The 22,845-nt window shown below is 36.5% G+C and overlaps 1 pseudogene; it reads left to right on the top strand.

Annotated features, from left to right (window-relative positions):
• The first annotated feature begins 276 nt into the window (after positions 1–276).
• On the top strand, positions 277–1,664 carry LOC103673194 (annotated as a pseudogene).
• The last annotated feature ends 21,181 nt before the right edge of the window (positions 1,665–22,845 follow it).

Raw genomic sequence — 22,845 nt, 5'->3', positions numbered from 1 at the left:
GCATTAAAAACAGAGTAGATTCCTGATTTTTCCCCCTACTGTTTTTAATGGTTAAGACAAATACAGTTAGAACACAAGTTGGACATTTAAAATTGTTCTCTATTCTTTCTTTTCATCTTATAATATAAAAAATGTAAAATATAAAGCAAACTTTAGTGAATGTGGGCAATATTCTTTCCTCCTCATTGATCAAATAAGAGAAAAGAAGTGCTTTTTTGCAACAGGCTTGCCACCAGAACACAGGTGTCATGAAAACCACTGCTAAACTTAAACCAAAATGGGAAAAGAAAAGTCTCATATCACATCATCATCGTTGGAGATGTAGATCGGGCAAGTCTACCACTACTGGCCATCTGATCTACAAATGTGGTGAGATTGACAAAAGAGCTACTGAGACATTTGAGAAGGAGGTTGTTGAGATGGGAAAGTTGTCCTTCAAGTATGCCTGAGTCTTGGATAAACTGAAAGCTGAATGTGAGTGTGGTATCACCATTGACATCTCCTTGTGGAAATTCAAGACCAACAAGTATTATGTGACCATCACTGGTGCTCCAGGACACAGAGACTTTACCAAAAGCATGTTTACAGGCACATCTTAGGCTGACTGTGCTGTCCTGCTTTTCGTTGATGATATTGGTGAATTTGAAGCAGGTAGCTCCAAGAATGGGCAGACCCATGAGCAAACCCTTGGGCTTACATACTGGGTGTGAAACAACTAATTGTTGGTGTTAACAAAATGGATTCCACTGAGCCACCCTACGGCCAGAAGAGATACAAGGAAATCATTACAGAAGTCAGCGCCTACAACAAGAAAATTGGCTACAACCCCGACATGTTAGCATTTGTGCCAATTTCTGGTTGGATCGGTGACAACAGGCTGGAGCCAAGTGCTAAGTCTTGCTTCAACGGATGGAAAGTCACCCGTAAAGATGACAATACCAGCGGAACCACACTGCTTAAAGCTCTAGATGACATTCTGCCATCAACTCACCCAACTGACAAGCCCTTGCATCTTCCCCTAGAGAATGTCTACAAAACTGGTGGTATTTGTACTATCCCTGTGGGCCAAGTGGAGACTTGTGTTCTTAAACCTGGCTTAGTGGTCACCTTTGCTCTAGTCAATGTTACATCTGAAGTAAAGTCTGTTGAAATGCACCATGAAGCTTTGAGTTAGGCTCTTCCTGGGGACAAAGTGGGCTTCAATGTCAAGAACATATCTGTCAAAGACGTTCGTAGTGGCACTGCAGCTAGTGACAGCAAAAATGACCCACCAATGGAAGCAGCTGGTTTCACGGCTCAGGTGATTATCCTGAACCATCCAGGCCAAATCAGTGCTGGATATGCACCTGTGCTGGATTGTCACACAGCTCACATTGCTTGCAAGTTTGCTGAGCTAAAGGAGAAGATAGATCGTTGTTCTGGAAAAAAGCTGGAAAGTGGTCCCAAGTTCTTGAAATCTGGTGATGCTGCCATCATCGATATGGCTCCTGGCAAGGCTGTGTGTGTTGAGAGCTTCTCTGACTATCCTCCCTCCTCTGGGCTGTTTTGCTGTTCGTGACATGAGACAGACAGCTGCTGTGGATGTCATCAAAGCAGTGGCCAAGAAAGCAGCTGGAGCTGGTAAGGTCACCAAGTGTGCCCAGAAAGCTCAGGAGGCTGAATGAATATTATCCCCAATACCTGCCGCCCCATCTTAATTGGTGGTGGAAGAACAGTTGCAGAGCTATTTGCATCAGTTGGCCGTGTAACAGTGACAGCCTGGTTAATGACAACAGTGTCTCGTAAAAGCTTCAGAAGGAAAGGAGAATGTTTCGTGGACCATTTGTGTGTGTGTGTGTGTGTGTGTGTGTGTGTGTGTGTGTGGCAGTTTTAAGTAATTAGTTTTTAAAATCAGTACTTTCTAATGGAAAAAATATTGTCATAAAATTTTGAGACCCATTAAAACAAAAGTTTAATGAGAAAAAAAGAAAAGAAAAGAAGAGCCACTAGCTTGGGAGTTTCAGAGTTTCCTTAATATTTAAACTTGCACTTGCTTTTTGCTTTTTCCTTTTCGGGCTTTAATGAAGTAGATACAGTATGTTATTTTTTTTTTAACATCACTGATTACTGTGCACGGAAGATAAAAACATAAAAATGATACATTACTTAAAGTAATCAGGTTTTCTGTTTTTAATATATTTCTTCCTGCCTCTAGATCTCCAATTTGTTACAATTTTCCATATGCCACCTATCTCAAAGGAAGCAAACCACTAGTTGGTCAAATTGCTTCCCCCCCCCCCCCAGTGTATGTGCATGCATTTCACAGTGCACCAAGCCAGAATGCTAGAAATATGAAATCAAAGGACATCAAGATGTTATGCCTTCTCTGTTGGTATCTGTGATTGGTGGAATATTCACTTAGATGACTACATGTTTGTTCCTACTCATTAACCATGGTGATTGCAATAGGGAACTAGAGTCATTTAAAGGTGATAATCAGCCCTGTCATCCATAAAGCACACTTTTGAAAAAAAAAAAACTTTATGTCTAGTTTAATGTGTTAGGCCACTTCAATCATGCATCTTACCATGAGATATTGATATTTTTCGCCCTTAAAATTGACACATATCTTATGGTGATGATAAGTAAATCCACATAATTATATTATGGCAGATTGGCACAGGAAAAAGACTGAATTCATTTAATCAGAATTGTATTCAGTTAGGAACAACAAAAATCTCTAAAGCAGTGCCTTGACCAAATGAAAATAGTAATGTTGTTTCAAGTACAGAAAATTCAGACTAGAGGGGTCAGGATTCGAGCAGAGGGTCAAGTGTTCTCAGGGGATATTAGCGCCTTAACATCTTTCCTGTCCTTGATTTTGGTGTCTCATTTTTATGTTCTCCAGATGGCTGCCAGATCTCCAGCCAACACATCAATGTTTCAGGCACAAAGAAAGGAAAGAACAAAGAACAAATGGAATGCATGCCCCTGAGTCTCTGGAAGTTTCTCTGGGAGTTTTGCCTTCCTCTCAATGGCCAAAATATGTAACATGAAAGAAGAAGGTGAGAAATTTTTTATTCTTAAATTTCTTAAAGCTGGCCTTATTAGCACTACAAGTAAAACAGAATTTTGTGGTAAGAAGGAAAAGAAGATATTGGGTGGGCACTTAGCAGTCTTGCCAATTCATCAGTATGAAAGAAACTTGCCAGTTTAACTCTCATCAAGAAATGATACAAATGGATAAGATGAAGTTCAAAATTTTAGGTATTTTTAAAGTGGGAGATGTCCTGGACAGAGCAGAAAAGTTTAAGAAGTATGTTGAAACTTCCTTTCAGGACCAGCAGAATCCTATCTGTGTTCACAGGTTTCAACAAATATTTCTATTCCGAAAACACTCGGAGTATGTAACTGTCACCTTCTCTTTATCATTCATTATTCAGAGGATGCAGATGTCCAAGGCCCAGACGCCGTCTATTTAATATGCACCATGTGCAAAACTGGACTTCTCCCCAACATCTGCATCTGTTTCCACCTTCCCTGTTCCTCTGAGTTGTGGCACCGTTCTCTGTCCCTCTGGCTTAAAACTCCACAGTTAATGTTGGTTCAGTTTTGTTCTTTATCTCTCATATCCAATTATTTTCCAGTTCCTGCGGCTTCTACCTCTAGAATTCCTTCTGTCGCTCATTCCTCATTTCTTCCTGCCGCTGTCTTGATTGAGGCTCTGTGGTGTTAATATCCAACTCATTATTTTCCACAACTGTATTGCACTATCATAGCAATTCTTAAACAGAAAAACACGGAAAGAATTACAGTTGCTATTAAAACGGAAAGACCACTAGATTTCAAGCCTCTCAATAATATCACTCTACAATATTTTCCAGACTTAATGTGTACCATTCCTCTATATTGACCTTCATTCCGGCCAAACTTGATTATTTACTTTCCAAACATTCCCTTTTCTCCAACATCTGAACTTTTGTGCATCTTATACTCCTCCGCCTAGTGAACTCCTGTTACTGTTTCTACCTGTTGATATTTTATTCACTCAAGTTCAAATTCAGTATTACTTTCTCTATCAAAGGCTTTCCTGCTTTATCCACCTGACTATGGTTCCTCCTTTGTTTGGACCGCCGTTTCATTTTAGCCTTTGTTTTTTTTTAAGTATTGCACTTATTTGACTTTGAGTATAAGTGAGTAGGTATCTGTAAGTTCTCTGAACAGGACTGCATTTTTTTAAAAGATTTTATTTATTTATTTGACACAGAGATAGCCAGTGACAGAGGGAACACAAGCAGGGGGAGTGGGAGAGGAAGAAGCAGGCTCCCAGCGGAGCAGGGAGCCTGATGTGGGGCTCAATCCCAGGACCCTGGGATCACACCCTGAGCCGAAGGCAGACACGTAACGACTGAGCCACCGAGGTGCCCCGGGACTGCATTTAACATATGATAATAATAACTATATATTTCTCAACTACCTAATGTAGAAATGTGGTTTCCCTATATGCCCAGAATTGGGGACACTTTGGTATTATGAATCAGAACTAAGATATTGTACAGAGCACAGGGTCCCTACCAGAGTCTAACCTCTGGTTACCTCTCTGTGGTGGTAGCCAAAGTGAAGAGAGACTTATGCAAATAAGGCAGACAGGAAGGATGACATTCAGGAAAATATCTTTGTGCTCAGGCTTCCAAAGCTGTAATTGGTATCACTAATCAAAATAAAATTTACTTCATGCAATTATTCTAAGGATTAAATTAGATAATAACAGGAAATTGTTATAGGAATATTAATGTGCTTTTTAGAAAGTTTTTGTTTGAGGGGCGCCTGGGTAGATCGGTTGGTTAAGTGTCTGCCTTCAGCTCAGGTCATGATCTCAGGGTCCTGGGACAGAGCCCAGCATTGGGCTCCCTGCTCAGTGGGGAGTCTGCTTCTCCCTCTCTCTCTGCCCTTGCCCCCAGCTCATGTTCTCTTTCTCTATGTCAAATGAATAAATAAAATCTTTAAAAAAAAATTCTGGTTGGGGGGACTGGGGAAAAAAAATTCTGGTTGTGAAAATAGGTGGAATTTTGTTTTTAGGACCCTGAAATAACATTTGTTGATAAATATAAACACAGAATTAAAAAAAAAATTATATATCCACTCTTGGATATTTACCCAAAGAAAACAAAAATGCTAATTTGAAAAAGATATACGACCCTTATGTTTATTGCAGCATTATCTACGATAGCCAATATATGGAAGCAATAGATGAATGGATAAAGGAAAGTAGTATATATACACAAAGGAATATTATGCAGCCATAAACCTGATGAGATCGTGCCATTTGAGAAAACATGGATGGCATTATGCTAAGTGAAATAACTCAGACTGAAAAAGACAAATGCTATATGATTCCACCCATAAGTGGAATCTAAAACAAAAGCAAAAAAATGAATATGCAAACAAAAAACAGGATCAGACCTATAAATCCAGAGAATAAACTGATGGTTGCCAGAGGGAAAGGGGCTGGGGGTTGGACAAAATGAGTGAAGGAGATGATAGGAAACAGAAGGCAAGCTGAGGACAAAGCAGAATCTGACACCCCACAACCCCCCCCCGGAAAAACAAACAGTTAATTTATAGAGATCATAATCCTGCAAGACCTGAGTCTCCCTCAGTTTACAAATGTAACACATGAAAATCCTTTTGAAACCTCCCTTTTCCTTACCTCCCCCAACCCAGCTGCCCCTCACAACCCTGGGGACAACAGCTCTTTCTGTCCACGATTCCTGTTCTCGTGCTTTAATAGACCACCATTTTGTACCAAAGACGTCTCAAAAATTCTTTTTCGGTCGTCGGCTCCGACTTTTCGGGGCTGATTGTTTCACAGCTTATGGGTTGGCTTCCTAAACTGGGTACTATAACGATTGTGGGTCCAAGTTCTACTCCGGTATGTAGTCTGGCCATTTTTTGTGTATTTGGTATCTCAAAGGACACCTGCTCTGAACTGATTCACATCTATTTTAATCACTCCCCTCAACAATCAGAACATTAGATACCAAGGATACTTTAAACACCCAGAGAGCTTAGTTGGATAAAAGTCACAAACTTACTATTTCAGTGTTAATGACAAGTGAATTACAGGGAAAAAAAATGTGATTTGGTGAAATCTATACATTGCCTAGAGGACAGCCTTCACCAGGTCACCTGATTCTAGTCTTTCATTGTTGAGAGCCATTTTACAACGGCATTGGTTACTTCCAGCACAGGACACTGGGGTATCCGATTTAAACTCTTACTGACTTTGAGCTATTACAACTCTACATAAATGCGTCTGTGCTTCTCATTCACTCTTGGCCAGTTATGTCTTCCTGGTTCCTTCACTGAATCAATTAAGTAAAATCTTAATGATTGCTCATTTTTATATCTATATGAGAGTTACAATTTTTTCCTTTTCTAAAATATTCTTTAAACAAAATTTTTGCCTTTATCTGAAGATTTATTTAAATCTGCATTTGTTTCAGATTAAGTGAAGGAAGAAATACATAATAAAAGGGAGTTTACATACACTAAGTATTCACAGTGTGTCAAACAAGCCAGATCATTCAGAATTGGAACGTGTGGTGGTAAAACATTGACTAAGGCCAGTTGCACTTGACTCTGCTAAAAGCATTGCCTTAGGCTTAACCATAGACTAGGTGCCCTGAGTTTTAACCTTGGATTTATTTCCTGAAATTAATCCTGGAAACCTAATAAAAAAAAGGTGCCCATAATCACAAACCACGCATCACATTATGACAATCACCATCCATAAATTATTCAAATGATGATTTAATATTGCTTCTAAATGGTTTGGCATGAATACTGGAAAGAGGTTCCTTTAGTTCAATTTCATTTTACTATTTTACAGCTGCACTTCCAGAAATATAGAGGCCGTTTATACAACCAAAAGGCCAAAAATCATCAGTGTATAACATTTCAGCAGAGTGCTTAACCTCAACCAAAACAGTCATTCTAAAAGTTAATTTTCAGCCATCATTGGTAATGATGATTTATTATGCTTTATTACTGAATTGAATGTTTCCTTGTTACCCATTATACTGGCTTTCTGTCTTTTTTTAATGTTAATATGAACTATTTACTGTTCAGTGGGCTTTTTCTTTGATAAAATGAATGAATTCAATTGAACAAGTGTGGGTAAATAAAGAATTCATCTGTGAAAGTAAGAAATTTTGTATCTTGCTGTGTTGTGTGTCTCTAAAGAAATAAGGAATTATAAGCTTTGGAAAAAAGAAAAAATGGACCTCCTTTAAAATATTTTCTTTTCTTCATATTCCTTTCCAAAAATAAGGAATGTTTTGTGCCCCATGAGGGTCTTCTGCATAGTTTTGTAGAGATTTATTTTATTATCAATTGGATAAGTGAGGAGGAAAAAAAGAACATTTCAATTCTTGTTTCAAGAATAAGTCTGAGTGGGCATTTGGAATGCCTCCTAAAATAGTAAGGGCTTTAGCAAATTGTTGCACAGTTTTTTTAAATTTCTGTACTTAGTATCCCAAGGATGTGTGATTTATTTTGCAACTTTACAGATGCACACATATAAAGATCAACAACACACTTGCTCATTCTTTCCTAAAATTATTAATCATTTTGTGCAAAATTACTAAGCATATAACAAAGTAATTTAAACCAAGGATATTATGTATAAAAATATATCATTAATAAAATTACTAATTAAGTACATTAAATAATAAAATTAATTGGGTCAAAATATTAATTGCATTAACAACTTGCTCCCATAATTAAAACAAATTATATACTTATAAATATGATTGCATACTTTCTTTGAGAATTTTAGAAATTTATTCCCCATATATGGCTAAAACATATAAAAGACTGAATACACAAAAGGACAATGGCCAGATCATATACAAAAATAGAATTCTGACCCACAACCTGCAGCAACCAGGCCAGGAAAACCACCATGATCTATAGGAAGCCAGTCTTCTATCTATAAGTCAAACTTATGGGAAGTTACATCACTATCTCTAATAACAATTTAAGCAGCCAAATAAAAACTTCTGTAATAATTGACCCCAGATAGCCAGGACTTTTAACTTCCCAAATATTTGTCCCCACCTCCTACTTAAGATCAGCCAGTGAAAGCCAATTATGCACCATTAACCAATCACACGGGATGCCCACTTCTAGTGAGCCCACCTCCAGCTGCTCCACGCCAAGACCCTCTACCAGGGAATGTCTGGAGCTTTCTTTTTCTTCTACTATGAATGTATCTGCCGGCCTTTAAGTTTCTGCCAAAACCTAAATGATGGTGGGTGACTCCCTTGCTACAGCAAGCTCTGAATAAATAACTTTGTTTGTTCTCATTTGGTTGGTCTTCATTCATTTCCGCACATATTTTAGTCAGACTTGAAAAAATTCTCCAAAATTAAACAATAGACTTATATATAGGAAAGGGGAGGAGGAGATCCACTCTTATGCAAAATCTGTGAAATTGAATTTACTAAAATTTTTTAAAGTAGATTTCCAGAGAGGAATGAGTTAAAAGAGTGAAATGCTAATTATCAAGTATATGAATGGAGTTCCATGTATGAAATCACAGTTGTGCTTCACCCTATTTTATCCACAAAACAACACTTTGAGAGAGTACTTACTATTGTCTCCAATTTAAAGATGAAAGAGCTGAGGAACTTGAAAGGTTAACTTGACTAGAGGGAACAGGCTGAAATCTATCAGTTTGAAATCTATCAGGTAGCAGAGCCAGAATTTAAACTTGGGAAACCTGATGCTGTAGTCTAGACATTTAGCCAATGTCCTTTTCACAAAATATAGAAGCTATAATGACCTACAAATTATATTATTCCTGATTTGCAAAACTTTAGTTTGAAATATGTAGAAATTCTACAATATTTCTGTAAAATCAGTTTTTATTAATCATTAGCTTTCTGTTTACAGACATTTAAAAATGTGACACTTCAAGGTCAAGTTATTAGAATTTCAAAAAATATCTATTGGCTTAAAAATTGAAAGTTGAAGCAACTTCTGTTTATGCAACAAACGTACACAGGTTATAGGTTACATCTTCAAACACTATGAAATGTACATAAATGTCATAATGCTTATATAGTAATTAAATATTGCAAAATAAACTTTATCTGTCCACAACTTCTAAAATCACAACAAAATTATTTTCTGTAAATTTATATATGTTGATCAGGACCTCCAACTGTCAAAAATTAACTTAGAATAATTTATTTCTTTCATTACTCTCCAATCTTGAAGACCAGATGAGAAGTGATAGGGGCCAAACAAGGGCAGCAGCACAGGGGGGAAATGAACAGATTAGGGTCATATTAAGGAGTTAGAATCTGAAGGACCTGGGTCTAGCAGGAAGATGAGAAATCTAAATATTCCAGCTGAGGTTCCTTAGCAAGTGACTCTGGGGTAAGGAGAGAAGGTTGGAAATGCTGACTTGAGGATGTCTCCCACAACCCACATTTTTATCCACTCTGGATTTTTACAACTTTGGTAAGGGTCAGGTTTAATTTCTAGTTCAGGATTTTGAAATAACCAGACCTTCACAAATAACCTTTTTTTTTTTCTTTGTACCATGTACTCTGCTGGGTGGTTTAAAAAAAAAAAACAAAAAAAAAAACTTTAACTTACTGTATCCTTGTTAATCAGCCCAGTCAATGGCAGCCCCATTTTACAGATGAGGAAACTTAACTTAAAGAGCTTGAGTTATGTAACCAAGAGGTTTCCATCTAGTAAGTTGCAAAACTGGGGTTCAAAACAAGGTTTCTTAACTCCTAAATCTGGTTTTTCACTCCTAAATCCAGAGCTCTTTCTGGAATACTGTTGCTGCTTCTTGAAACCTGGAGATGGAACCAAGGTAGCCAGAGTTTATGCCGGGTAGGAGAGGTGCCTGATTTATGGGCAAATTGATAATTAGATCTGTCTCATAGACTTTCTGATTTTATGTGATCTTGTTCTTTTTCTGGACAGAAGATTCCTAGGAAGGAGTTAGGCAAATGAATTCTTTGTTTTACAGATGAGGAGAGCCAGGCTCCCATAATCCTTTGGGAGCAGTGATTCTATGTCCAGGGACAAGCTGTGAGATGATGTTAGGGGGGAGTGAGGGAGGCCAAGCTGGCACCTGGGTAGCTTTGAGAGAAGTCACTTACTGAGGGTCACTCACTATTAAAAACACTTATGGAGATGACCCAAATCCATTCAGACTTTATGAATGAGTCAACTCAGATACTATAATAAAATCCTATGGACAGGGTGTCTTTCTCACAGTTCTGGGGGCCATAAGTTGATCAGGGGGCCAGGATAGTTGAGTTCTGGTGACAGCTCTTTTCATGGCTTGCAGATGGCCACCTTCTTACTGAGTATTCTTACAGCAGAGACAGAGAGACAGAAAAAGACAGAGAAAGACAAAGATAGAGAAACAGACACAGAAGAAGAAGAAGGAGCAAACTCCCTGGTGTCTCTTCTTACAAATTCCCATGATGGGGGTCCTTCCCGATCTCATCTAACCCAATTACCTCCCAAAGACCCCATCTCCATATATGATGACACTGTGGTTTAGGGCCTTATATAAATTTGGGGGGCATTCGTAACAGACCTCTAAAGCTTCAGGATCTGTTTCTATATTCTAATCAACTATAAAGGTAGGGACTTAGAAATAACATAGATTCCACGAGGTGAGCCTCAAACGTATTCTCAACCATGTTAAAATCTTCTGATAACATCATATATATTTTCACAGTTAAAGCCATAACCTTCCATCTCACCCTTTAATGAAACAAAAGAGATATACAAACATTTTCTAAATTAAAAATAAAATGTGGGGCACCTAGGACACACTAGGCACCAAGTGTCTGACTCTTGATTTTGGCTCAGGTCAGGATCTTAGGGTCCTGCGGTGGAGCCCTGAGTTGGGCTCCATGCTCAGCGTGGAGTCTTGTCTGTCTCCCCCAACCCCCGCCACCATGCTTGCGTGCTTGTGTGCGCAATCGCTCTCTCAAATAAATGAATAAATAAATAAATAATTTTTATAAAAAAGTAAAATGTAAACATTTTAACTGTTGTTGCATTTTGAACATCGGAAATGGATATGCGTTTCTTCTTCTTCTTTTTTTTTTTTTTTAAGTAGGCTCCACGCCCAGGTGGAGTTCAACATGGGGCTTGAACTCATAACCCGGAGATCAAGACCTGAGCTGATATCAGCAGTCAGACACTTAGCCGACTGGGCCACCCAGGTGCCCGGATATGCGTTTCTTCTTAAACATTAATTATTGAAAGCAAAAACGTTGCTAAAATTGCGTGTGGTTGAAGAAAAGTAAATAGGACCTTATTTTTTTCTCAAATAAGGCCAATTTACTTCCGTTTTGTCTTTTTAGGACTGTGCTTGCAAAATGACAAGTGAAATGAAAGATTGAAGCAATTATCTGCATCATTCAGATCAAATAGACTCTCATTAAATAAAAGCAGATGGTATGTGTAGAAATTATAGCTTGAAGGCAATGTTCCTCGTATGCTACATATGAAAATGGGTTGTTCCTCGGTACATTTATTTTAAAATAGTCTACACCTCCTCTAACAGATGAGTTTATTTAAAATGTTAGATGGAAGCATATAGTCATACATTATTTTCTTCAGACATTTAAAAGAATACAGAGCTATTTACACTTACCAAGTTTACAAAAGTGTAGTAAAGTAAAATATGTAATAAAAATGTATTTGAGGTCCTGGGATCCCCTGCTGGATATCAGGCAGCACTCCCCACCCCACATGCACACACACCTCTCCACAGGAAGATATAAATATCGGAAAGAAGGACACAAAGGCACCGAGGGCTGTGATACAAAGTTTCTTACTCAAAGAGTAAACAACAAAATAATTCCCCAAGGAGAAGTGATCAGGTCAGGTCCCGTGTAAAACAGAAGTGAGAGGGGACAGCTGGTTTTGTTCTTTATTCTGGTTAGATGTTGGAGCCAAGGTGATGGGTTTGCTGCACTTGGGTTTGAATGGTTTAAATTTACCACCAGCACCAATGGAGGGAGCTCAGGGTCTTGCTATCAGCCTGCCCAGATGTGTGGCAGAAAGAGACGAGTGGAGCTCGAACATCAAACACATTAAAAATGACATCAGATTCTTTACAATAGTAAACAAGTAACTGTGGGAGGTTTCTGGAGGACAACTTAAATTCCAAGAACTTTTATAATGTTCTTACATTTATCTACACACTCTTAATTTTGGAAAATTTTTTAGTAAAAAAATCATAGGCATTCACAAAGGTCTTATATAGAGTTTTATTGCAATATTGTAATATAACATGACAAACAAGAATTCAGATGTCTCACATTATGTAATAAAGTTTAAAATAACATTTTATATCCTATAAATGACATTTTGTATATTTAATAACTTGTATACTATCAGATATTTAATACTGCATATTTTATAAGGATATTTCTACCCAAGATAGTAATCAGATTATAATCATAAATGGAATGAGAATAAAAAATCTTGTATACAACACACTGTGTGTGTGAGTATATGCATACGTATTGTTTTAGAAGGAAATATACTATAGGCTTGGTGGTTATTCTAATTGTTTAGATCATGGAGGTTTGTTATTGTCTATATATTTTACTTTTTTTTACTAAGGTAATCATAAACATTTTTACATGAATAGAAAAAAAAATGATTGTCAATTTTTCTTCTGAAAATGCATCACAGAATATCTTGATTTAATCATATTCTAATAATTTCTTATTGTATAATTGGAAAAAAGTTTCCAGTAATTTTAAAGATGCCTGTTATTTAGAAATATATAGGTATAGTAAAAATCTTACTTAAGAATGAAATCAAACTATATAACAGATTTTCTTTCCTTTTAATTAGAATTTGACATTCATGTTAATATTGGTCATCCAGAAATAATTATAGCATGATTATAATTAAACCTCTATATTTCTAAATAAGAATTCCATATGTACAGAGAAACAGCTGGGTATGTGAAGTAACACTTAGAGGCTCTATAGGGATAGTTCTTCATTTTTCTATGTAAATTGAAGACTTTAGTCAACTCAATACAAATAGAAGGACTATTGAAAAATAAAATATATAATTTTAATTATGTGTTTCCTAAATACTCAATTTCTAATTATTATCATGAGTCCTGGCATCCAAATATTGTTTTGTTTTGTTTTTAATTATTTTACCCAGTGCAGCTACTCTCTATGAAGCATGATACCTTGCTGACTGGCTGCCTGCTTGCCTTTTTTTTTTTTTTGACCGTTCCTCTCTTCTTGCCTTTCTAATTGTTTAGATCTTCCTTCCTTCCTTCCTTCCTTCCTTCCTTCCTTCCTTCCTTCCTTCCTTCCTTCCTAATTGTTTAGATCTTCTTTCCTCCCTCCCTTCCTTCCTTCCTTCCTTCCTTCCCTCCTTCCCTCCTTCCCTCCTTCCATTTTCTTTTTATCCTATTTTATATTACTCTGCAGAAGAGATTTAAAGTGATTACAGTCACTTCCATAAACACATAGTATGCAAGTCATAATATCAAGGTCATTTGACAACCTAAAAAAATGAATATTGCACAGATTTTTATGACTTGCACTATTATATGAAGTGTGTGACACTGGATAAACTTTGAGTCTCAGTTTCCTCATCTATAAGATGATAGCTGTATCTGTCATACCTTCAGAAAGTTTATCACCTATTTGTTTAAAAGGTTCTTAGCAATGTTTAGGACACTCATTAGGCATATAAGTTATAATATAACAAATTTGTTGTTAATTTAGCAAATGTTTCCTGAGAACCTATTATATGTCAGGTTCTCTTCTGTTTCTTAGGGATGCAGCAGTGAAGAATACAGATAATACCATGCACTTTATACATTGTACAAATACATGTTATAGGTAGTTATAGTAAAAAGGAACATCATATCAGATGTTTAGGGAGCATTTCCTATGTTCACCAAGAACTCATAGATATAATAAATTCAAGCTACTACATAAAACATATGCCAAACTACTCTATATATTTGCTTGAGATTGATATGAACTCCTCACAGCTATCAAACAAAAAGAACATTTTCTATTACCTGATTCCCAGTGTTTACTAATGATCAGAATTAAAAGTGCAGTGCAGCTTGAGAGATTTCTCAAAGAAAATATACTAAGCAAAGATCAATAAGTTTCTTTAAAGTAAATACAATCGTAAATTTTATAGCTGGATGTTTCATGATTTCCCCCCAGAAGACCAATAGTGCATTGCTGAAATGTGTGTAAATTACAATAAATCTAAAAAGGCCCCAAATGGTGGGAGCACGTAACAATCTCATCTCCTCAACAGAGAGATTGCAAAACTGCAGTTTGTACATTACAGTCGGCTAGCAGACTTGAGTTTCTTTGGTCAATACATAAACATCACAATATTTCACATAAATATCCGTATTCCCAGCTTTCCTTTAAAAACTGGAAGTATATCAACTTTCAGCTTACATTAACACACAACGGCCATATCCTCTATTTGAACAACTTCTATCCCTCTTAAACCAGGCAGAAGTCCTCCAGTTTGCTCCCTTCCTATTGTTGTACATCCTATTTTTCTGCCTGATCCCAGTAGGTCTTGAAATCTGACTGTTTTAGTCCATATAGTATCATAATCTATAATACCATAGACCAGGTGGCTTATAAATAACAGAAATTTCTCATGGTTCCAGAGGCTGGAAGTTCCAAATTAAGGTGCCAGGAATTCTGGTATCTGGTGAGAGCTGTTTTCTCACTGTTTCTTTACCTGGTGAAAGAGGTGAGGGGAGCTCTCTGCGGTCTTTTTTTTTTTTTTTTTAATAAAAGCACTATTCCAATTTCTGAGAGACCCACCCTAATGACCTTATCACATGCCAAAGGTACCCTTCCAAATATCATTACACTGGAGAACAGGTTTCAAGACATGAATTTTTAATTTTGGGGAGACATATTAAGTCTATTGGAAGGTGTCTATTTCCATATAAATATACACTTTAGCATGTATAAAGGAATGGTTTAGCTTTGTCTCTTTCAAAAACTGCCCTTAAGATTATTTTTTGAGGGGCGCCTGGGTGGCATAGCGGTTAAGCGGCTGCCTTCGGCTCAGGGCGTGATCCCGGCATTATGGGATCGAGCCCCACATCAGGCTCCTCCACTATGAGCCTGCTTCTTCCTCTCCCACTCCCCCTGCTTGTGTTCCCTCTCTCGCTGGCTGTCTCTATCTCTGTCAAATAAATAAATAAAATCTTAAAAAAAAAAAAAGATTATTTTTTGAAATGCATATATGGATACATTTCTAGATTATATTTTCTGACAAAAAAATGTATTTGTAATTAAAAAGAACCATATGAATGTCCGGGCAAGTGAGCTGGAATAGGTTTGATATCACTTCTAAAAATCTAAAGAGTGCCTGAACCTAGTATTACTAGACAAGGCAGGTTTGCTTGCTGGAACTAGCAATAGAGTAAAAAATACAACATCCAAATCCTCATGGAGTTCACAATCCAGTGAAGAATACAGAAAATAAGAAAAAGAAATAAATTGCGTATTTTTGGATAAGTATTAAAACAATAACACAGAGAAAGAGGACAGAGAATGAATGAATATGGGCGATGGTTATTTTAGATAGGACGGATCAGGAAATTCCTCTCCAAAGGCACAATAGTTGAGGAGAGATATGTTGGGTTTTTAATATTCATCATTATTAATTTCATCTTGAATGTGCTCAGGAGGTATTCCAGATCAGATTTCTTGTTCATTACCTGACAGTAAATAATAAACATGTTGCACTCAAACTGCTTTGCCCCTGGCCTTTCTCTTCAGGAGATTCAATGAACACCAGCCAGAGAGGGTGGGAACCAGTTTCCCAGTAGTGGGACACTCCATAGATGAGAGCTATGGCAAAATGAGCTGCTCTGCCTATCAAGAAGAAAGAGTGGCTGTTTCCTCTCCCTTTCCCCTCTTTACTCCAACCCTTAGTTGCACAAATAAAATCCCTCCAGAAGCCAGATTACCCAGTGAGACTTGTGTTTGACAACTTGCGCTTAACCTAGGGACCTAGTCCAGGCTGCCACCACTTGGCCTCACAGAGAGAGAAGAGAAGTTTTATTGTCCATCTGGATCAGAGCAAATAACTAGACAAATGGCTACAGATCTAATTCTCATGCTATGTAGAGTCATAGATGGTTACAGATTGTTAAAGAAGCACTTGGAAATCAAGGGAAGTTTTATTTCTCTAGAAGACATGAATGTGTGTGAGAGAATAAGCCATGTGGTAGAATCTTGGAGGGTGGAGGGGCCGTTCTCAGGCTGAACTAAACTTGAAGTTTTCTGTATTGAACACATTTATTTACTTTATTTCAATTGAATATACCCAATTAAAAGCTACAAATAATCTGATTATTTTCTTGACAATTCTTCGCAAAATAATAGATTTTGAAACAAAAATCAATACTGGGAAGACAAGGACCTAAAACTTACTTTTCTTACTGTTAAGTATTTGTCTGGGGATTTGAAATTACTCAAAAAGTAAACTGATGTAATATTTTATTTGGACATTTGTCAAATTAACATTCCTGTACTATAGTTTGTACTGTAACTATTTTTTAAATGGCTTATACCACATTTCGGGATGAAGGATGGATGCAGTGAGCTCAACCAAGCAAGGCAGTGACTATAGAGTTGGTAACAGTAAAAACATCAAGGACTGACGCCCATTGCTGGAAATTATCCCTGAAAAGAATTATACAAAGTTGTTCATCAAAAAACCTCAATCTAAAGATGATAGAAATGAGTTTAGAGCAAACTCCATTTGTTCTTTCAGCAGATATTTATCGAGAGGCCCCAGTGTTTAGGTCTTGCAGGTAAGCTATGATGTGAGAAGAGTGACAAGAGAACACCACGTTTTTGACTTGGAATGTTTGAAGGTCCATTTACAGGAAATGCACGTGGAGAAGTAACAATAGCCCAGGAAGATTCTGAAAATGATTCCATCTTTCTCTGAAAGTAAAGTTTGCCTTTTGCATAATATAAAAAGGGAAGACATATTTATGGTGGCGTCCTAAGAGGAGCGGATATAGATTTTGTTGAGCACAGCAACTTAATATTTAATCTTCTAAAGATTTTCACTATGAATTGTAATCAAATAGTATTTGACTGCACAAAGGGTGCTACAGACATTTCAGGATTTGCTTTTTGTTTTCCTGGAAAGTTGAAGTTCCTGTAGTGTGACCAAGAAAGTCTTCAAGTTCTTCCCCTCAATTTGACTAAATTTTATACAAGTCAAGATTCCATCTCAACTGGAGATCCCTGACTTCCTCACCACCCCCACCTTTTTAAAGCACTTTGGAAAACTTTCAGTTGTTTTTGTTTTTTTTTTTCCTCTCTGCTCCTTTGAGGTGTGAGTTTGTCTTCTCTTAGCCTCTGGCCAGTTTGACAAACAGGCAGTCTTTCTCAAGGACCTGGGAGCCATCCATCTGAAACGTAATCACCTAAGGAGACTGTGGCCCTATCACCCAGTCTCTGTGTGAGATGAGGAGGATAACTCCCACAAGGGACGATTAGCAAATGCAGATGGCCTCAGCAAACAGCCTTCTATTTGAAGACCTCCAGTGCTTTTCCTTCTCCTTTTTGTTCCAGCAGAGTTGAGTTCAAGCTCTCTCTCCTCTTTCAATAGCTTTGAATAAAGTGTTCCTTGCCGGTTTAACTTATCTGGTGCAATTTTTCTTTGACAATAAATAACAAATACAATTGAAAATATATCCTCAGCAATCGATTCCGATGCAGATGATCTAAACTGAAGGCGAACCAATGCACCTTAAGAGCAGTCAGAGATGGAAGCATGAACTCTCCAGAAGACTGAGAAGCTCTTTCAGCAAACTATTGGGGCATTTTTTGGAGGAAGCTTCTCTGCTTTGTTTTCTAAAGCATGAGGCGATGATGAAAAATAAGAAAGAAGTGCAAGTTGTTCATTTGGAAGGCCTTTGATATTTTAGAGAGACATTTACTTCATTTTTTGTAGTCAACATTATATGTTAATAATGATAATAGTAATAATGTACTATTGAATAATCATTCAATCAGTTGTTCAAGGGGACTGTTCACATCTCCTGCTATGAAGAATTATCTAGTTATTTTTAGTTGCTTATTGGAATTATCACATTTAATCCTCAAAGCTTGCTTCGAACATGATATTTTTATGCCGTTTTACAGATGTGGAAACTGAAGCTTAGATTAAAAACAAAACTTTTTTTTTTAAACACAGATTCTAGAAAGACAGGTTTTCTGAGTTGGAGTATGGATTTTTCCAGGAATGCCTTCTGTTTTTATTTGTGAAATCACTTCCCAATAAGGCACTATGGACTATATTCAATAGTAGAGCACCAAAGTTTACCTAGATCAACTTCTGAAATTCAGATAGGTATACGACATTTGTTCAACACTCCTTAGCAATCTAGAAACCAACATGTGTGATCATCAATGGTACAATGTTTTATAAAGAATTAGAATCCCAAAAGGACTATTCTCTTATACAGGCAAGACTGTAGAAGATTCTGTATACATATTGTTAGAAGGTAGCCTGACAAATTTACATTGTTCCAACTTTTTTCTCATATTGTTTTCTTGGTTTCCTAAAGAACCACCAAAATTGAAAAACTAAGATGCTTAGTAGCTGCTAAGAAAAATTTTAATAGCAAAGACACAAACAAATCAATTTTCTGTATATTAAAATATCATCAATATTCCTACATTATAATATAAAATAGGTACCATTAAGAATTCAATTTTACATAAAACGGACATAAGCAGATGACAATGGTCACTTAGCTAACAGTTATAGAAATCGAGATCCAGACCTAAGTATGCCTGATTTTGAAGTCCATGCTTTACCTGATGCTACCACAGAGGAAAGATTTGAGGAAAAATTGTGTAGAAGAGTCATAGCAACTGAAAAATAAAAAAAAAATGACACATGGTATTGTTCACAAAGTTATCCTGCAAAGAATAGGGAATTCAGATGTTAAAGGGGAATAGAATTTTATCCAACACAATATGAATCTTCCACGGACAAAAGTTTAAGTAACAAGATTTTTTTTCTTTGCAGTTCTGATTTTTAAGGAATAAAAAGCTGCACAGCATACAATACAGCTATGAATAAGGATTTAGGGATCATCATGCATTTATGTATGAATTTTGATGAAAATCATCGGAAAACATAACATCTCCAAAGAATAACAAAAAAAGGATGAACACAGGATCGGGTGATATTGCATAATGCATGGTTTCTTTGTCAAAGTACACATAATATTTTTTTAAGTCCTAAGCTTTCTTCAGAAAAGTTATAATATATTGGTTTTTCCACCACGCTGTATGCATTTTTCACAGTCCTTAATAAAAATAAAGTAATAAAACAAATAAAATCTAAAGACTAACATAGCCTACACTAATGTATCATTTTGAGTTTGAATGTCTGTCCCTTGAGCTAGATATTTTAAAGTCCCTATCAGAGCAGATAAAAAATATTATATAAAATTTAACAGTTTCTTCCCCAGGAATCGTTCAGTTTTTGATTGCCATGTCATTTTCATTGGAATATGTTTAAAAATCCATTTTAAAAAATTGAAATACATTGCTTTTGAACACATGTGTAAGCAAATTCTTTCCTTATTTTGATATAACATCTATAAATAAAATACAAGGCTCTTAAAGCACTATGAGCTACGCTTTCAGGTCTCTGGAAGTGAGCCATCAGAGAGTTTCACCAGGTGCAGAAACAAATAAAAGATTGATCTAAGTGTTAAAAAAAAAATCCCAAAGCCAAAAAGATGTCAAAGTACTTTTCTTTAACTGCACTTCTTTTCTTCAAGCTTACATTTAATGAGCTTCCAATAGAATTTAAAGAAAATCCAGGGAAATTTGCAGTTTATCTTCTCTTAAGCATTTATAAGGGGAAAAAAGAGGAATAAAGCCACAAACAAAACTCATCCTCACTGAAATTATCAGCAAAGAATATGCTGAAATTCTCTTCATCAGTATCTAGTCATCATTTCAAGATATTGACATTGGGAAAGATTATAAATTAGATATATCCCAAGGATATGTTTTGAATTTATACCAATAATGTATTAATAACCCTCTGACAACCAAAATTTATTGGACCGAAGCTGAAACACAGGCTTAAATGTGTGTGTCCTCCCCCCACCCCTTAATTCATACGTTTAAATCCTAATGCCTGAATGTGATGGTGTTAGAAGGTTGGGCCTTTGAGAGGAGCCCTCATGAATGAGGTTAGTGCCCTCATAAAAAAGGCTCCAGAAAGATCCCTAACCCCTTGCATCACTGCAGGACACAGAGAAGGCACCTGCTGCAAACCAGGAAAAGGGTTCTCACCAGAACACGTCTGTGCTGGTTTCTTGACCTTGGATTTTCTGGAACTATGAGCAATAAATTTCTGTTGTTTATAAGCTACCCAGCCTATGATATTTTGTTACAGCAGCTCAAAAAGACTAAGACACAAACCTGAGGTCATCCTTGCAAGCGCCAAACTAGTTTGCCTTATGTTATATATACAACACTTCAAGGCCATTTAGAAACTAATTCTACACCAGAAGCTCTTACTTTTTCCATCCCACTTTAGTCCTCCTGAGAGTAAATGTTACTCTTAATTATTAAGCATTCTTCTTTTTTTCACACTTTTGACACTGATGGATGTGTGTGTATATATATATATATATTTATTATTATATATTTTGTCTATACATGTGTTTTTATATATATGTTGTTTCTGAAATTTACATAAATGGAGGACTTATTTTTCTGTGACTTGAAATAGTTGTTCCATATTATGTTTTAAAGATAAATCCTTGCTCAATTATGCTTTTATTTTTACAACTGTATTAATATTCTATTGTGTGACTGTAACACAATGTATTTGATCATTCTATATACGAACATATTACATGGTTCTCCATGCACAGATGCAAGAGTTATTGAGTGAATACGTTAAGGAGAAAAATTTCTGAATTGTAAGATATTGGCACGTTGAACTTTGTCATTAGTAGCAGTTTTTTTCTAAGGTACTTTCTTTAGATTTTACAAAGTGACTGGCAGTCCTGTTACTCCATAATCTCACTGTCATTTGAGTGTTACACCTGTAAGTTGTGTCATTCTTTAGATAAGTTGTGGCATTTCATTGACTTGGTTTGAATTTCTCTGATAACTAATTAAAATGAGCTTGTTTTTAATTGTTTACATAAGCTATAAAAGTGCATATGCATGCAATTTGCACATCTAAAAAAATCTGGGATTTTTGCCTTTTAATTTGAAAGATTTCTTATTTTATTATTGATGTCAATCCTTTCTTAGTCATATTTGATGCAAATGTCTTCTCCCTGGCTGTAGCTTGAATTTTTTTTTCCTTTTACTTCCTTTTGATACATATTATCTTAATTTTAATAAACACATATCAATTTACTATATTTATATTACTATATTTATCTGTGTGTGTATATGTGTATACATGTATGTATACATATATACAGTCAATCCTCTTTATTCATGGATTCGGTATTTGTGAATTCACCTACTTGCTAAAATTTATTAGTAGCCCTAAGATTAGCATTCACGGTCTTCCACAGTCTTTTGCAGACATGTGCAGAGCAGTGAAGAATTTGAGTCAACTAATGCATGTTTCCAGCTGAGATCAAAGAAACACTCTCTGCCTTCTTGTTTCAACTCTCATGCTGTAAATAAATGTTCAATCATGGTCTTAGTGCCATGTTTTTCACATTTTTATGTTGGTTTCTCTGTTTAACATGGCCCCAAGCGTGTAGTGTGTAGTGCTAAAAACACTTCCAGTTTCCTGAGCACAAGAAGGCTGACATGTGCCTTAGGGAAAATACATGTGTTACGTAGCTTTGCTCAGCCATGAATAATGGTGCTGTTGGTTACAAGTTCAGTGTTAAAAAATCAACAGTATATATTCAATAAGATGTCTTTAAACAAAAGCACACATAAGACAACGTTATATATTTATTGATTGACAAAAATGTCATGACGAAAGTTTCTAAGGAACCTAACTCTGTATTTCCCTCGGGAGCAGTATTCACTAGTTTAATGTTCATAAAAACTCTATAGAACAGGGGCGCCTGGGTGGCTCAGTTGGTTAAGCATCTACTTTCAACTCAGGTAATGATCCAGAGTCCTGGGATCAGGCCCCACGTCTGGCTCTCTGCTCAGTGGGGAGTCTGCTTCTCCCTCTCCCCCTGACACTCCACCTGCTTGTTCTCTTTCTCTCTGTCAAACACATACGTACATACATACATACATAAAATCTTTGGGGAAAAAAGACCCTATCACATTACTATTGCAAAAAAACTGAAAATAGACTATATATATATATATGCCTAAAGCAAGTGTGATGGAGTCTTGGAACCTATTTAGGTATCAAGAGGCCCAAGGGTGTCTATATTTTGTATACCTGTATTCATTTTTTTTAAAGATTTTATGTATTTATTTGACAGAGAAAGAGAGAGAGCATAAGCAGGGGGAGTGAAAGAGGGAGAGGGAGAAGCAGACTCCCACTGAGCAGAAAACCTGATGTGCCACTTGATTTCAGGATCCTAAGATCATGACCTGAGCCAAAGGCAGACACTTAACCGACTGAGCCACCCAGGCACTCCTGTACACCTGTAGTCATTTACAATGATTGGTAAGATTAGTTTAAGCATGTTTATATCATATACGGGTGAAAATTTGTGTGTGTGTGTGTGTTTGTTTGTGTGTGTATTTAATATCTTTTTAGGTGTGGAAATACTGGTCC

The sequence above is a fragment of the Ursus maritimus genome, unplaced genomic scaffold (genome assembly GCF_017311325.1).
Source record: "Ursus maritimus isolate PB19 unplaced genomic scaffold, ASM1731132v1 scaffold_4, whole genome shotgun sequence".
In the NCBI taxonomy this organism is placed as follows: domain Eukaryota; kingdom Metazoa; phylum Chordata; class Mammalia; order Carnivora; family Ursidae; genus Ursus; species Ursus maritimus.
Note: the sequence above shows the minus strand (reverse complement) of the source record. Positions and strands in the feature narration are given on the sequence as shown.